This window comes from Neofelis nebulosa, chromosome 7, assembly GCF_028018385.1.
Source record: "Neofelis nebulosa isolate mNeoNeb1 chromosome 7, mNeoNeb1.pri, whole genome shotgun sequence".
NCBI classification, from domain to species: Eukaryota; Metazoa; Chordata; class Mammalia; order Carnivora; family Felidae; genus Neofelis; species Neofelis nebulosa.
Window position 1 is genome coordinate 115288987 of NC_080788.1, and position 15671 is coordinate 115304657.

The 15671-nt window shown below is 40.5% G+C and overlaps 1 protein-coding gene and 1 long non-coding RNA gene across 5 annotated transcripts in view; one reads left to right on the forward strand and one right to left on the reverse strand.

The window, feature by feature from the left end:
* The window catches only part of RAD51B (RAD51 paralog B), a 644260-nt gene that overhangs the window by 542365 nt on the left and 86224 nt on the right, over window positions 1-15671 (forward strand). The window lies entirely within an intron of this gene.
* LOC131517396 (uncharacterized) lies at window positions 299-11356 on the reverse strand. Its single transcript, XR_009264575.1, has 2 exons — window positions 11247-11356; window positions 299-659 (listed from the first exon to the last, which is right to left on the reverse strand). It is a non-coding gene; the product is annotated as an uncharacterized LOC131517396 (long non-coding RNA).

Below are 15671 nucleotides of genomic sequence, written 5' to 3' on the forward strand. Positions count from 1 at the left end.
ATTTTAATGATGAGAAACTTTATTATTAAATTGGTGTTTATATCCTCCTATTAGGTTGAGACCAGTTATGATTAAGTTTTTTAAATTTTTTTTTTTTCAACGTTTTTTTTTATTTATTTTTGGGACAGAGAGCATGAACGGGGGAGGGGCAGAGAGAGAGGGAGACACAGAATCGGAAACAGGCTCCAGGCTCCGAGCCATCAGCCCAGAGCCTGACGCGGGGCTCGAACTCACAGACCGCGAGATCGTGACCTGGCTGAAGTCGGACGCTTAACCGACTGCGCCACCCAGGCGCCCATGATTAAGTTTTTTAATGTTTATTTATTTTGAGAGCGAGAGAGAAAGCACGTGCATATGAGCAGGGGAGGGGCAGAGAAAGAGGTAGGGAGAGAGAATCCCAAGCAGGCTCTGTGCTGTAAGTGAGGAGCCCAACACTGGGTTCGATATCATGAACCTCAAAATCATGACCCGAGCTGAAATCAAGAGTTGGATGCTCAAATGACTGAGCCACCCAGGTACCCCAAGACCAGTTATGATTATTCAGGTTCATCTTCCTCCTTTCTCGGTGATTCCATCCTTGGCTTTTTCTCTTCCTCCCTTTATGTTTGCTCTTTTCCTCCTTCATTTTCTTATGGCCTTTTCATTATTCACCTCCACTACTGTAGAGAGAAAAAAAGCATGAAACTTGTATTAAACAGCTTTACTGGTTTATAAGGCTCTTTGAAAAGTTTCAGATAAAAAGTGACTTAAAAGCAATTAAAAAATCATTTTTGGGTTTTAGTTAGCTGTGTCTTATTTGCCACATATTAAGCTTTATGAAAGTCCTTGATGTCATTTCTTCCATGGCAGAAGTACAACATTTTCTGGTTTAGTCTCACTTAATCATTAATGATGGGCTGTAAAATATTCTTTCCAGTTCAAAAGTGGCATCAAATAAGTAACTAAGATGCCATTAGTAATAATTTTGGAAATGTGGTCATTTAGCAAGCTGGCATTTACTGAACATGTACCATGTACTGGACTAGGCTCTGGAAAAAGCAAAGGAGAATAAAACATAGTTTTCAAAATCTAGCTGGATCGGCAGGCCTAGGAACCACTGACCATAATGTAGTGTGATGGGCAGAAAGATAGTAAAAACATTTCACAACTAGTTCTGCATAGGAAGGAACTAGGCAGAACAGATGCCAGGTTTGGGGGAAGCGGGTTCTGGAGCTACCCCCTCCCACTGTGCCAAGCAGCAATGCCTTAGTTTCTGGATGCTGTAGGAGGGTCCTACACTGGCGAAGCAAGGGGGCCCTTGGGGACCTTAGGAACAGCAGCTATTTGGCAAATGGTATAGCAGTATTTCAGTATTTTAACAACTGGAATGGGTTGAGTAAGCCTGGGAGTCATTTGATAATCAAGGCCTCATAATGGAGGCAAAGAGAGGGGTGACTTTACATAGAGGAGTTGACATTTGAGCTGGGCTTTAACAGAGTTCATTCAGGGAAGAGAGAACAGTCCCTAAAATGTTAAGGTGTGCCTGCCATGTTTTAATCAGCAGAATCAGGTTGAGTGATCAGGAGGGAGAGGGGAGAGGAGAGACTGGAGCAGTGAGTTGGCCCAGGTTGGGAAGGAGCCACAAAAGAGTTTGAAAAATAGGCACTAGGGAGCTAAGCATGGATTTCAGGAGGTTATGAATGTGGTAGGACTTTTGGGTTATATACAGGAGTCTTGCTTGCCTGATGGAGAGAGAAAATCCAGTTTAAGATTATGGAGCTATATGAGCTATATACTCTACCAGGATACCACTGATCTGGGAAAGCTAGAAGCACAGGCATTTAAACCACAAAAGCCTTGGACCGTTGTTCACCCTAAAGCAAGGAGCTGGGAAGCAAGTATTTTTCAGCATATGTCCTCTTCTGGATTCCTGAGGCCTTCTGGGTTACTTCAAAGCTGTCCATGTAGTTTCTTAGGAGCAGGGCCCTCATCATATACATCTTTGTTTTCCCTACTGTCTAACTCAGTACCTGGGACATAGGAGGTTCTCAGTAAATATTTGTTGAATTAGTATAACATTAAATAATTCATTCAGCTCTAAGTAACCATTGCTTATACTTATTGTAAATACACTGGCTTTATGTAATTACACAGTGTGTCTGCCCTTTTTAGGTCCTGTATTTTCATTCTGGCATGATCTGCTCAGTGGCATTCAGCTAAAGTCTGTGCCTGCTCAACAGAAAGCTTTTGGCGACAATGAATCGCATATCCTGGCTCGATTGCTCCTGAGTGTGACACAACATTCACCCTCTCTTTAACTTGACTGATCCTACCTGTATGTTTCCTACCTGTATGTTGTTTATTTATTCTGAAACAGGAAACATACAAGTAATACATATTTGTGGAAAAATAACCAAGCAATGTAGAGTAATACAGAGTAGGAGGGAAAATCTTCCAGAGGTGTATAGTCTTCTAGACTGTCTCTATGCATATGAAAATATGTGTGTGCTCACAATACCTAATGTTCTCTAATCTGCTTTCTAAACCATCCTTACCTCATGGATAATCTTGCCATGTAAGTATAGTTACCGATCTTTTTTTTCCTAGCAGCATAGTATTCTATGGTGTGAATATAACAGAAATGCAGTCAAGAGGATGATGACACTAAAACGAATGAAATACTGTGTTTCTTAAACTCCAAATACTTTAGGTATTTTTGTTTTTAATTACTTAAAGAAACAAATAACTGATCCAAACTAAAAAAAATAGCAATCTGCAGCTTCACTTAAGAAATAATTGATTTAGGGGCGCCTGGGTGGCGCAGTCGGTTAAGCGTCCGACTTCAGCCAGGTCACGATCTCGCGGTCCGTGAGTTCGAGCCCCGCATCAGGCTCTGGGCTGATGGCTCGGAGCCTGGAGCCTGTTTCCGATTCTGCGTCTCCCTCTCTCTCTGCCCCTCCCCCGTTCATGCTCTGTCTCTCTCTGTCCCAAAAATAAATTAAAAACGTTGAAAAAAAAAATTTAAAAAAAAAAAAAAAAAAGAAATAATTGATTTAAGTCCATTATTATTGTAGGCATGCTTTGCTTCATTGTTAACCTCGTCTAACCCCTTCTACCTGGGAACCCCAAAGAGCATAGTAAACATTGTACAAATACTCCATAAAAGTTGTTCTTGTACTGGTTTGGACTTCATGGATCTTTAAATATATGTTGTTTTAAAATGTCTTTTATTAGGGCCGGCCTTAATTGGTCTTCTCTCTTGATCCTGATTTTAAAGGGGAAGATGGCCCAGGAAACCTCTCGGGTCTCACCAAATAATCTAAGCTCAGAACAATGAGATTCCTTCAGGCCCATCTCCCAAGCCATCCCTGAGATCACACTCTCTCATCATGGGACTTCTGAGTCTGAGATTCTGTAGCTGCGCACCAGAGGACTGAGGTCTCCTGGCTCTTGTGTTGCCGAACCTGGCTTTTGTTTCCGTTTTTTTGCTTTCATTCTCTTTTGCCACCTTTCTTCCAGTTTTTGTAGAGTCTTGGCTGGCTTCCTCCTAAGGATGGATCTGCCTGCCAGTGTGTTCAGGAATCTGCAGTGTCATTAGAGTGGTTACCTCTAATTGGTTCTTCTTTGCTGTGTTAGAACTCTGCCCTGAGCGCTAAGAAAACTCTTCAGTGTGTGGGCTCTTGTCTCTGTGAAAAAAGCTTTTGTCCTGTAATCATTAGGCAGAGCTCTAGTTTACTTCTAAAACATGATTAAATCCTTGGGAAGGAGGGGGAAAAAATAGAGGGCTGTTATTTAAGATGGGTACCCTGAGGGAACAAAGGAGAGGCTTTTCACATTGTTGTGTCTCCTAATTGGGCCAAGCCAAGGTTGCTGTGTGTCATTCCAGAAAGCAGTTCCCTGCCTGGTGGGAGGACAGGAGCACAGGGGTGACAAATTGAAGCTGACGTTAGAAGGCATGGGACCAGAATTCAAGACTTTTTAAGGCCAGATCTTCTGAACTTGCCTCCTGTCCCACCTCTGAAGGGCCCTGGGGGAGAGAAGAGAGCTTAGACCCCCACACTCTGCTCTGTAGTTCCCGACATAAAGAGTTTCCCTCACCCAGAATTACTGGGAAGGGGCTGGTTTGCTTTATTCCACATAACTCTATATTGCTTGAATTATTTATAGGGAACATGTGTTATTTATATAATCGGAAAAAATAAAATTATATTCATAGTGTGGGCAGGGGTAAAGAAAGAGAAAGTCAGTTGTTTAGTGGAACTGGCAAATGGTCCCATAGTGCAGTAAGGTCAACATTAAGAATAAAAAGCGCTAGTGGGATTATGATACTTTAAAAGGCCCCTAAAAATTCTGAGCAGGACTAATCCTTAGTATGTTGACAAAAAAAGGTAAGACTTTAACAAGCCCCCCCCCCCACCTCCTTCCTTTGGGGGCTCAGTGTCAGACCATACTGGACCCTACAAAAGGCCTTGTCCAGACTTCCCACCCCAGTGAACATCTTATATTGGACAGCTTTCTGACCTCTTTCATGGTAAATATTCTTCTGTATTCCCAGCTTCAAGGTCTGGCCTTTGAGGTAAGATTATCTTCTGACTCATTCTAGAGAATGTGGTCTGCCTGATAGTACATTTGTGCATTAACTGGGGAGGCTTTCTGGAGATACAATTTAGTCCAAGTATATGGTTCTATTAAGAATTTCAGACCTGAGGGGCGCTTGGGTGGCTCAGTCGGTTAAGCGTCCAACTCTTGATTTTGGCTCAGGTCATGATCTCTCACTCTTCTGAGTTGGAGCCCCACATGGGCTCTTGCTGACAGCGTGGAACCTGCTTGAGATTCTCCCTCTTTCTCTGTCCTTCCCCCACTTGCACTCTTTCTGGCTCTTTCAAAAGAAATAAAGGAACTTGGGGTGCCTAGGTGGCTCAGTTGATTAAGTGTCTGACTCTTGGTTTCTGCTCAGGTCATGATCTCATGGTTTGTGAGTTTGAGCTCTGCATTGGGATCTGTGCTGACAGCATGGAGCCTGCTTGACATTCTCTCTCTCTCTCTCTCTCTCTCTCTGCCCCTCCCCTGCTCACTTTCTCTGTCTCTGTCTCAAAAATAAATAAAGTTAAAAAAAACTAAAAGAAAGAAAGAAAGAAAGAAAGAAAGAAAGAAAGAAAGAAAGAAAGAAAGAAAGAAACTAAAAAAAAAAAAAAGCATTTCAGATCCTAACAAGTCAATGAAGGGAGGACGATTTTGACTAGGGACCTTCTGTCACCCTCTAATCAGGCCCCATATATGGCTGCCTGGTGAGCTTCCTTGTTCTTGGGCTTCTATACATAAAAGTTCTAGGTATGGGCAGCCAGACACTCCCCTATATTAATCAAATTAATGCTTGACCTATGCCTCAGTTTTCTCATTGGTTAAATGGGCATAATAGTAGTATTTACCTCATAAGGTTGGTATGAGAATTGCATGTCTTACAACAGTGCCCGGCACATAGCAAGAGCTTAATTAATAATTGTTAGCTCTTATCACTGTTATAACTCCAAGCCCACCACGAGTTCTGATGTTTGAAGTAAGCCCCAAATGGAAACTTGGTGGGTTCCCAAAGAAATAGGGCAGTTTTTAAACTCTAACTTACAAACAATCTGGTTTCTATCAAGCTCTTCTTACCAAGCTCTTTCTCAAGTTCTTCTCCTGCAAATCCCTATTTTTTGAATTATTTCAGTCTATGAACCTATTTCTTTGAGCTAAAGATACCTTAATTCTTCAACAATACTCAAAAACTGAGTCACTCTGTATTTATAGAGAGTGTAAAATTTAGACACACTCACAGTAAAAATAATGAAAATGCAAAGACTAAACTGACTGGTCCCCAGTTATGCCCTGACAACACCAAAGAGAGTTAGTGAATAAAGTTCCAGCTCTCTTCCATCTTAATGAGCTCGTTGCAAGAACCAGTTCAAGCTAGATTTAGTCGAAGCCCTAAAGGAAAGGATGGGAATGATATTCCGCTGTCTCTCTGTTACACTCTTAAACTCATTGGCAATCCTGTCTCGTGTTTCCTCCTTGTCCCCTGCCCTTTTTTTCACTGGAGGAGGGCTTTAGGGAAATAGTAAGAATGCTGCAGTAACAGAGGGAATTAATTTGACCGTGCTCTGAAGAAAGAGTGTGTTGATTTCCCACTAGCAATAGTCTCTCCACCCATCAGAGCAGAGCCAGGGATGTGGTACATTACACAAACCAGTCCCACTTGACCAGCTGTTTTTGGATATGTCAAGCCCAGAGTTCGGCCTCTTTACATAGAAACATGTTGCCTTCCTCGAATCAATTCCTGTGAGACGAGAGAAAATCCCGTGTGGCCCAAGCATGATGTAACAGGGATGTGTGCTTCAGAATTCAAGACACACCCTCGCAGTTCCTGGCATCTTTTTACCATAATAATCACACAGCCACAGTCTTGCTTCTGTGACCTTTGCAGGCCAGAGCTGCCTTACCTTGGCTGTATTTCTGAGCGGGCCCGGACAGGAAGATCCAGCTCTGCTTCCTACGGTCCTGTGGACGGGGCTGGGAAGTCAGGCCTGCCTTGCTGCGTGTTCAGAGAGCTTAGCATTTAGATCAGGGCAGACTTCTTGTGCATCTTTTTTTTTTTTCCTGGTCATTTTTATACTTCTGATTTAGTGTACAGAAAGGCGACAGGTCTTTGTCACTTGAAATTGCCTATAAGAGTATTTGGTTGGGGGCACAGGGTGAGTGGCTCAGGCAGTTAAGTGTCCGACTTTGGCCTAGGTCATGATCTCACGGTTATGAGTTCAAGCTCTGCATCGGGCTCTGTGCTGACAGCTCAGAGCTTGGAGCCTACTTCAGATTCTGTGTCTCCCTCTCTCTCACTGCCCTCCCCCACTTGCACTCTGTCTCTCTCTCAAAATTTAAACATTAAAAAAAATTTTTTTTAAAGAGTATTTAGTTGCTTCAGTAGGAGCTAGATTGAAACGTCCGAATCCAGATAACAATGAAACCAGCTCATTGCTACCTAAGTATGAGTGATACTTCCATTAACTTTTGATTTTTTTAAATGTTTATTTACTCTTGAGAGAGTGAGGCAGAGAGAGAGGGGGAGGCACAGAATCTGAAGCAGGCTCCAGGCTCTGTCTGAGCTGTCAGCCGGGACTCAGGAACTCACAAAATGGGATATCATGACCTGAGCCGAAGTCCAACGCTTAACTGACTGACCCACCCAGACTCCCCTAACTTTTCATTTTTTTAAGTTAAAAATAAAGTTTAAATATGGTATTTGATGGCCGTGAACTTGCTAGTGATACAAACAGTTCTTACTTCTTCCTTTAGCAAAACCCAATCTAATGGTAACATTAACAGTTTCAGTAACGGTAAGAAATCTCATTTGAAGCTTTAATGAGCAGGGCTACAGCCTGTATGTGAAATTTTACATTAGCCTTACACACAGAGACATTCTCACATGAGCAGCAAAGGCAAATAGATCACTGAACTATCTATCCTTCAGAACAGGGGAAGTCACTGACTTTCCTGCATATTTTTCACCCCCTCCTCCACCATAGTGGAAAAAAGCTAACATTTCTTAGGTACCTATGAAGTACCACATTTTTCATTAATTTCCTTCATCTCATTAATCTCTGCAATAAACCCATGAGAGTGGTATTATTGTGCTCCTTTAGAGATGCGGAAAGCGAGGCTTGGAGAAGTTGGGGTGCCCCAAATCATACAGCCACGATGTGAAGCCATGATTGACTAAATTGAAAGCATTTTACATTTTGTAATGATGATCATACTTGGCCATATTTTTTTAGCCCCCTAGAAGAATGATTTGAGGATAGTCACAAATTATATTGAGCACCCTTGAAAGGAGCTTTTTGGTTTATATAATACTTATGTGTATGGTGTGTGTGTGTGTGTGTGTGTGTGTGTGTAGCTGACCCTCAAAGCTATTGTTATGATAATGACACCAAATCACTACCTGATTGGCGATGGAACTAAAGCTCGAAAAGATGCCTCCTCTTTAATGTGAAGGTTCAATCGCTTATGTTTATCTCCACTCTTTCTCATGACCCATCTGAAATGGTTTCAGTTTAATAATAATAATAAAATATTGATCCAAAAGGGCAAAGACATTGAGAATCACTTTGAGACATTGGCAGATTTCAACCAAGTATTAGAAGACAGGAAGTGATAGAAGATTGACAGGGCATAACAGAGGAAACTGCAAATCAAAGTGCTTTCAATGTAGTGTAACAGTAGAACACAGGTTTTCTCAGGACTCAGAAGCACCAGATATCACAGAAGGTAGAGGAGATGACAACAGATTTGTTGAAAATTGTATATGAAACATTTGCACCCCCTTTGTCACCCTGGACAGCCAGCTGATAAATCTACAGCCCAGACTGAAGGCAAAAATTAGCTTTGGAGGGGCACCTGCGTGGCTCAGTCCGTTAGGTGACTGACTTCAGCTCAGGTCATGGTCTCACGGTTTGTGAGTTCGAGCCCTGCGTTGGGCTCTGTGTTGACAGCTCAGAGCCTGGAGCCTGTTTCAGATTCTGTGTCTCCCTCTCTCTCTGCCCCTCCCCTGCTCTCTCTCTCTCTCTCTCTCTCTCTCTCTCAAAAATAAACATTAAAAAAAATTTTTTTTAATTAGCTTTGGAGAAAATGAATTAGAAAAATTTTAGGCTTAGGACTCCAAACAAAGCAGAAGATAAGGGGAATCCTGTGGCTAAAACAAGGGATTACACCTGCCAAATGGTGATCTTTCTCTGCCCTGCTCTTAGAATGTGGAAACTAGACAAGAGATTGGAGAACTCATTTCTGTAAATACCAGTCCACCTCTAAGAAGTTATCTCTGTGTTTTGACATTGGTCACTTTCCAGTGAACCCCACCAGTTTACAAATGTTGTCCATATACATAGTATTTCTAATTTTATTTTTAGAATAAAATATATTTTGTGTTATATAATTTAAATATGACTGAACAGACAAGGATCACCAGACTTTGGAAGATGCCTCCCACATCAAAGAGGAAATAAAACAAACAGAAAAAAAGAGCCATGAGGAGTTAGAGCTAATGCAAAATTTAGAAAAAAGAATAATCTCAGAGAATTAAAGATGATATAAGGACAAGAATAGGATGTGCTGAATTAGAAATAGAAGACAAGAAAGAGATCCTGGACATTAAAAACTTTATGGTAGCCAACATACCTTCAGTTAAAAGGATGGGAGATAATTCCAAGTGATAGTATTTGCTATTTCAAATAATATTTCAAATGCTTATGTGTAAGCATTAAGTTCATTAAGAACAAAATAAAAACAATCATCTAAAACCACAAACAGATTTAAAACAGAAAAAGCAGGTGGCAGGGTTGAATGGGGGAGATAACAAAGATGTGTATTGAATCAGAATTTGGCTTGGGAGACTCGATGTAGAGAATGGTAGAGTGTGGCCCTCAGAAAGTCAGTGCTTCCACAAAGCAAGAGGAACATTGACAAAAACTGCCAAAAATCAACCTTTCAGAACTCTGGAAATTAACGACAGGCTTGCAGCAATTTGAAGAGTGTTTACTCAAGAAAAGCAGAAGAATCTTGGTAAGAACAGCAACATTTGTGGCATTTTAACTTTCCCTAATCCCATCCTCCTCCTCCCCAGCTCTGCAGTAATCTTGAAAGCCAACCATCTTTCAATTACAGTAACATTGTAAACCAGCAGCCTAGCAGCCACTGGAGGAAGCAGAACAGGTTTCGAGCTCCCCAAAAGCCCGATCCAAGAGAATTGTCAACATGTGACCTGTTTGGCAGCTCACTGAAAACTCTATTCTCAGGGCTTGTCTCTTTTGCCCTGCCTCAGAGCTTGGTCTATGTGAACAGCCCTACTCAACAGGGAATTTGTTGAAAACAGTCAGTGGCAATTACTTACCATTATGACTGCCTAAGGCCCCATTACCAAGTAGGGATAACAAGAGGCTGACCCCTTCCAAAAAAAAACAATTGTAAAGAAAATAACTGGGGAATGAGATGTCCTCAGGGACCTTTGTAAATGTCCTACATATACCAGGGAACCTAGAAGTCTATACACGTGCACAGGGCTTTGCTCATGCCCAGGAAGGACCTAAGAAGACCCTAAGCTCTCACTTCTGGCTGACCTTAAGGCTCTGTGTAAGTAGGAAATAAAGGTTAAGACAGAGTTTTAAACTACTTGCTGGAGTGTTGAAGGCATGCCCCAACACACACAGAGACCCTTGGCAAAGGTAGGGAGACTTACCGGCTCAAGGCATTTAGGGAATATTTTTGATCATTAGCTATTTAGTTATTAGTCACTAGGTGATTTCATGTACAAAGGATCCTCAATAAAAATAGTTGGCTGACTTCTCATCAGAAACCATAGAGGCCAGAAGACAGTGGAATGACATATTCAAATTGCTGAAACAAAGACTGTCAACCAAGGATTGTATATATAGCAAAACTATCTTTCAAGAATGAAGGATAAATTAAGACATTCTGAGAAATAGAAAATCTGAGAATTTGTCACTAATATACCTGACCTATAAGAAATACTAAAAGGAGTTCTTCAGGCTAGAGTGAAAAGACACTAGAGGGTAAGTCAAATCCACATGTGAAAACAAAGAGCATTGGTAAAGATAAATACATAGGTAAATACAAAAGACAGGATGAATGTATTTTTTGATAATTTTTTTCTTCCCCTATCTGATTTAAAAAACAACTGCATAAAGCAATAAATATAAAACTGTTGATGGACCTGAAATGTATAAAGATATAATTTACATAACAGTAGTACAAAGCAAAATAGGATAATGGAGCCATATTGGAGCAAAATTTTTATAATTAGTGGAAATTAAAGTGTTGATCTGAAATAATTTTTTTTAATTTAAAATTTTAATAACAATTCCCAGGGAAACCTATAAGAAAATAGCTCAAAAATATGTAGTAAAAGAAATAAGAGAATTAAAATGGTATTCTAGAAAAATATCTAACATAAAGAAGTCAGTAATGGAAAAATATAGGAACAAAAAACTGTAAGATACACAGAAAAACAAATAGCAAAATGGCAGACATATTCTACCTAGTCAATAATTATATTAAAAGTAAATGAACTAAATACTCCAATCAAAAGCAGAGATTGGCAGAATAGGTAAAACAAACAAACAAAAACATAATATGATCCAACCAAATCCTGTCTACAAGAGATACACTTTAGAGTCAAAGACACAAATTGGTTGAAAGTAAAAGAATGGACAAATACATACCATGCAAATAGCAATATTGTGATTTAGATGACCCAAACATATTTTCTACAGTTCCTAGCTCACAGATTCCAAAACTTTTAGATTTCGGAGCAATAAGAGCAACAGAGCATCTTTTGTTATAATATTTAGTCTTCTGTTTTCAGTTCCTGAAAATGCTTCAGAGCATTGTGAAATGGTTGTTTTATTATTCATGACAAGCCCTTTCCACCACAAATGAATGGATTTATGGCAATGAAGGTGATTTTTGCAAAGCACCTAAGGATGTGATCTGGTTACCAGGAAAACCAACCATAAATAAGGGGGTTTGAACTTTTAATTTCACACCCTGATTTCCAGGGAAGGGAAAGGGACTAAAGTTTAAATGGATCATTAATGGGTAATGAGTTAATGAAACCTTCACAAAATCCAAAAGGAGGCGGTTTGGATAGGCCCACGTTGGGGATCCTGAATGCTTCCACATGCCACCATCCTGAGCCCCAAGCTCCATAAGGACAGAAGCTCCATTGTTCAGGAACTTACCCTATACATCTCTTCATTTGGATGTTGATTACTATTCTTTAATATACTTTGTAATCAGTAAGTGGGTTTTTCTGCGAGCCTTCCTAGCAAATTAATGGAACCCAAGGAGGGGGCATGGGAACCTCTGACTTATAGCCAGTCAGTCAGAAGTACAGGTAGCAACCTGGTCTTGTGATTGGCATCCTGAGGTGGAGGGGGCCATTGGAACCTCCAAAATGTGGCCAGTTTGTCAGAAGCACAGGTAACAACATGAGCTTGTGACTGGCATCTGAAGTGGAGGCAGTCTTATGGGACTAAGCACTTTGCCTATAGAATCTGATTCTAGCTCCAAGTAGATAGTGTCAGAGTTAAGTTGTGGATGCCCTGTTGGTATCCAAGAATAACGTCGTGGTGTGGGAAAGCCTCCACATACACACACACTGCAATTGGGTTCAGTAACCCCTTTACAGTGACCAAATGAGAGCTGGTTACTAATATCAGACAAAATAGACTTTAAGACAAAAATTATTACTAGAAACAAAAAAGATTAAAAGAATAAAAAGGTGAGTCCATCAGGAAGACATAAGAAGAATAAACTTATATGCACCCAACAAATGAACCCCAAAATACATGAAGCAAAAGCTGAAAATTGAAGGGGAGTAATAGACAAATCAATAATAATACTTGAAGATTTAATACCCACTTTCAATAATAGAACAACTAGGCAGAAGGTCAGCAAGGAAATAGAAGACCTGAGCAACACTATAAACCAATCTGATAAGCATTTGTAGCACATTCCACTTGACAATAGCAGATACACATTTTTCTCAAGTGTACATGGAACATTCTCCTGCACAGACCATATGTTAAACCACAAAATGAGTCTCAATAAATGAAGAAGGAAATCAGGTAAACCTCTCTAGTCACATAGAATAAAATTAGTAGTCAACAATAGAAGAAAATTTGGGAAATTCTCAAATGTGTGCAAGTTAAACACACACTCACACACTCACTCCTAAATAAGCAATAAATCAAAGAAAAGATAACAAGGAAAATTAGAAAATACTTTGAGAAAGCAGAAACAAAACTACAACACACCAAAACTTACATGATGGAGCTAAATCAGTGCTTAAAGGGAAATTTATAGCCTAACTGCCTGTATTAAAAAAGAATTTTATTGCATATAATTAATACTTCAGTAAAATTGACATTTAATATAGAAAAAATGACCCATATTCTTTGACTATATACATTTATATGCTATCTATATATGTGTAGTCACTAAATTCTCTCTGATGTTAGTATAATTTGGGGAAAATCACTAACCCTTTCAAACTTCATGTAAAATTCACTAAAAAAAAAACCCGAACATGGTTTTAAAAATATATGAACAAATATTAAGCTTATAGATAACTATATGCATGCTAAAGTATTTAGGGGAAAGTGCACTGATGTTTGCAATTGACTTTGAAATGCAATGACAACAGAATATAACATGGGTTGATGGATGGGTAGATATGTGATAAAAACAAGTATAATAAAATGCTAAGGTATAATCTACTTGATAAGTTTATGGGTACCCACTAAAAAACTCTTTCAACCTTGCTGTATGTTTGAGAATTTTCATAATAAAATGTTGGGGGAAAAATAAGTTCAAAATGACACTCTGACCCTGAAGTATTACTATCATAATTTACTAAGTTAATATCTTATTGGTCTGAGGAACTTAACGTTTTCTTTAGGGAGCTAGCTCTTTTAGTTTATATGCTTTGGGAACCCGGTGTATTATAGATAAACATTTTTAAATAATCACCAGAGAGATGTTATAAAAGAGTATAGTGATACTCTATGGGGGAATAAGGTCTTGTAACCTCAGGACCAAACTTTGTAGGAGAATCTTCTGAGTCTAGAATTATATTTCATTAGGAATTCAAATCAACTTAATTTCTGCCCCTAATTTCTGTAGGGAAAGTTGTGAAGTAGACCACATGTAGATAAATTAGTAAGTTCATGCCTGCTCAAATATGGTTCATTTTTCCACCCTGTCATTTTCCAGTACTTTATGACTTCTGCAGATCTTACTCCCCTATTTGGAGAAGGCAGTTTAGATGCCATTAAATTCATTCTCCACTCTCCTCTCATAATCTTGCAAAGCTGTCGGTACTGACACTTCAGTGTTCCACAGAGAGTGATTTTCCAAGTGATGAAGCAGATTCCAATCAGTATACGATCCAGATAAGGACTGGGAGCTGGACCTCTGCCACCTTTCCCTCCAGCTCTCTTAACACAATGACTAGGGAATTCCTTTGAGGATCACTGGGTACACTTCAAGCCCCCCTGCCCGCCCCACCCCCCGCCAGGGCCTGTGGCCTCTTTCCAGCCACAGAGATCTTCCTGTCTGGAGCGTTTCCGGCTTTCTGTCCCTAGGCTTGGAGAATTCAGCTCAACCTGGGGAAGAGACAGAAGACTTGAGGTTATCAAAAGCCTGTTGAATTATCTGATGCAAGACTGACTGCCTTGTTTGCCTCCCTGGCTGTCTTCCTGGGCTTCAAAGCAGCTGAGAAAACAACCTTTTTCTAAGTCTTGGACAAGGAGGAAAATCCCTGGCATGAAGAATTTCTGTCACAGACACTTGGTACAGCTAGAGGAAAGGTTTGTTTAGCTTAGCAATGGGTTTTATTAGCCTAGACATCCAGTTGAAGTGAGAAAATAGGGTCCCTGTTGAAGGACATTTCAGAGTCAGTAGGTTTCCTGCCTTGCTTCTCAGAAGGACCTCTGCATGCAGATGAAAGTATTAGATGTATTCAACAAGGACATCACTGCCGAATTCATCAACCACCACATAATTTGCTGATCACAGAGGAGGCTGAAGCAGGGTTAATTAAATAATTGTGGATGGATATGAAGTCACATTTCTCAGCTGTCTCAATTGCTTCCCACCCCAGTTTTCTTGGCTGAACATGTTACATTGTCTTTGGACTCTAAGTTTTGTAGCAGAGAGCAGAGATAGAAAGAAAGCCAGGTTTACCACCTGCCCCTTACAGAAAGAAATTCTTCTGCTTATTCTTTTCCTCTGCCAGCTGGTTTTACTCTGCCTTTCGCCCCCAACCAATGTGAGATTTGGGGTAGTGGTTGCGAAGGAGAAGGAAATAGAAGAGAGGAAGGACTCATTAGCAGTGTTAAGGGAAGCCTTCCTGGCACAAGAATTAGAGAAGAGAAAGTGGAAGAATTGGTGCCAGATTACCCTCAGCACATGGCTGCTTATTCATGTCTCCTTTCCTGGGCCATAAAGGCAAAACTCACTTTTTCCTAAATTTGAGGCTGTATTGCAGAAACTCAGGTAAACTGCCAGGACCAGAACTCTATAAAAGCAGCCTCCAGGAAGGCCTGTACCCAAGGTTCCTGACATCTTTGTGTGTCTGCTCCACACTGGCTTTTCTGACCACCCATGGAGGAGAAGGCCTGGGCTGGGTTGCTCCAGATGAGGGTCACACCTACACTTTAGAATGACACAGGCACTATCCCTAGAAGGTGTCACCATACTGGAGAAGGCCTGAGGTTCCTATGGCCAGCACTTTCTGTTCTATGGCTCCTTTTCCACTTTCTGAGCCTCTTAGAAGTGGGATCAGGCCAGGAAAAACATGTGATGCTATAGCAAGCTGAAACCAAAGACTTGACTTTGGACCTGCCCAAGCTGAGAATCTTGGCAGTGATTGACTGGGCAAGCTGCTCTTTTCTATGGCATCTTCTAAGTCTCCCAACTTTGGGGAGGGGTGCCAGCTAACTCTTCAAAGTGGGTATGAGTCAGGGCTTCTGATGGTCAACAATTTGTGCATTTATTCACTGCTTCATTTTTTTGGTTTTATAATTCACCTTCTGTTATGTATTTGGCACCATACTGGAGGTTGGTGGGACTAGGAGAAGCAG